General features: G+C 44.1%; 1 pseudogene; it reads left to right on the top strand.

Annotated features, from left to right (window-relative positions):
* Positions 1 to 244: 244 nt before the first annotated feature.
* Positions 245 to 1349, top strand: LOC104846001 (tubulin polyglutamylase TTLL5-like; annotated as a pseudogene).
* Positions 1350 to 1953: the final 604 nt, after the last annotated feature.

The raw sequence follows: 1953 nt of genomic DNA, 5'->3' as shown, positions 1-1953 counted from the left end.
ATGTCCATTTGGTATTACTTTGACAAACTCACCCTTTGGAATCACAGGGCCTTTATAACTGCATTGACCATAGTGGAAAAAAAAAATTTTTTTTTTTGACCACACTTAAAAAAATTTTTTTGTTCACCAAGCCATGGGAAGATGAGCCAGGAATCTATGCCATGCAAATTGTTTGATCCAGAGAAACTGCAAGGAAAGATCTCTGAGGCCCCGTCTGCTTACTGCATGACAAACCCCAGAGGAAATGCTAGTTGTAATGGCCTGGGACCTGGAGGAAACAGCATCATCCTCAGAGGATGAGGAGGTAGTAAACCAACAGGGTCATCCATGTATCATGTGGACTGGAGGCTGCAGGAGAATTCCAGTTTGGTATTCCATGTTGAGGCTGTTCTAACAAAGGACAATAATATTCGAGTAATTGTAGAACATTATCATTTGTCTCATAAGATTGTACGAGTGTAGAGTTGCCTGGTACCAAGCATTCTGACAGCCTGTGGATTCCATGAAGTTCACAAGCAGCACCGACTATAACCTCGTGTGGACAGGATCCCACCTGAAGCCCTTCCTACTTTGCACCCTCTCTGAAGCACAAAAGGTTAATTACTTTCCCAGGTTTTATGCGCTAATCTGGAAGGACCGACTGTACAGAAACACCTTTCGAATGCAGCTTATACGTGAATTTAAGGCTTTTTTCGCGTCCTCACTGAGACCTTCCTCCTGCCAGCCCCGTACTTGGAATTCTGTAATTCATATTCAAAGGAGCTGGGACCTAGGATAGTAAAATCAGCGGCCTCCTCTAGGGGGCGGGGCATCTACCTGATCAACAATCCAAACCAGACTTTCCTGGAAGAGAACATCCTGGTCTTCTATCGTATTAACATCTGTGTTCATAGATGATTTCAAGTTTGATGTGTGCCTCTATTTGCTTGTGACTTTCTATGACCCTCTTGTCATTTATCTCTATGAAGAAGGATTGGCCAGGTGACTAGTGACCAATTGTGCCTTGGATGGGCGCTTGCAAGCTTTTAAGACCCCAGGCACTACACGAGGAACTAGGAGGTAGACAAAAGCACTAAACACATTATTAGGACAATTCACTGGGGTGTCCCATGAAAACGTGACCGTAAAACCTCCAAACCAGGGTACCAGGTCCCATGGGGTGTTTGGTTGTGCATGAGCAGCCTCAGCAGCTACTGCTTTTTTTTTTTTTGTCATCGTGTGAATGTGTCTGTCACACAACTTGTGCCAGTTCAACTTTCTGTAGGTGAACAACTTATTGATTGCTGTGGTTGGCTGTGCAGCCTTGCTCGTAGTCAATTTGCTTTTTCCATCACCACTGTCCTTCCTTTTCCCTCTCCCTCCCACACCTAGTAACCACTAATAACCTTTGGTCTCTGTTAAAAAAAAATTTTTTTTCCCCCCACCGTAAACACTGGACTGGAATTGAGAGGAAGAGAGAATGCTCCGGAATTCTCAGTACAGGGTCAGTGGTGGCAGTCGTGACTGAACATGATTAGGGGAGGACACAGTAGCTGGGGAGCCCTTGAGGAAGGTGTTATGCTGTTGTGGATGCAGTCTAGGCCCCGCACCCTTGGGGTTTCATATAATTTTTATCTTGGGTAACGAGTGTAGGACTACACTGAAGAACACACCTTTTTATTGATGGAAGTAGCACTGTGGTGGCAAAAATGCAGATGATGTAAAAGTAGCTCTTTGTGTCTCTGTGTTGGACAGAGGGCATCTGTACTTATAACTTGCTTATGTGTCTTTTTGTGCTCCCTCCCCTTTCTCATGAACCAAATGTGTACATGGCCATTTGCTAGGAGCAATGAGAAAATAAAGATGAAAATGACATGGTTCTTGCTCTCAAAGAATTAGTTTCCAGCCCTAAGGTACAGTACTTTAAAAAAGTCTTTATTTCCTCTACCAAATGATGTGTTCTCCGACCATGGC

This window comes from Loxodonta africana, chromosome 25 (genome assembly GCF_030014295.1).
Source record: "Loxodonta africana isolate mLoxAfr1 chromosome 25, mLoxAfr1.hap2, whole genome shotgun sequence".
NCBI lineage: Eukaryota > Metazoa > Chordata > Mammalia > Proboscidea > Elephantidae > Loxodonta > Loxodonta africana.
Note: the sequence above shows the minus strand (reverse complement) of the source record. Positions and strands in the feature narration are given on the sequence as shown.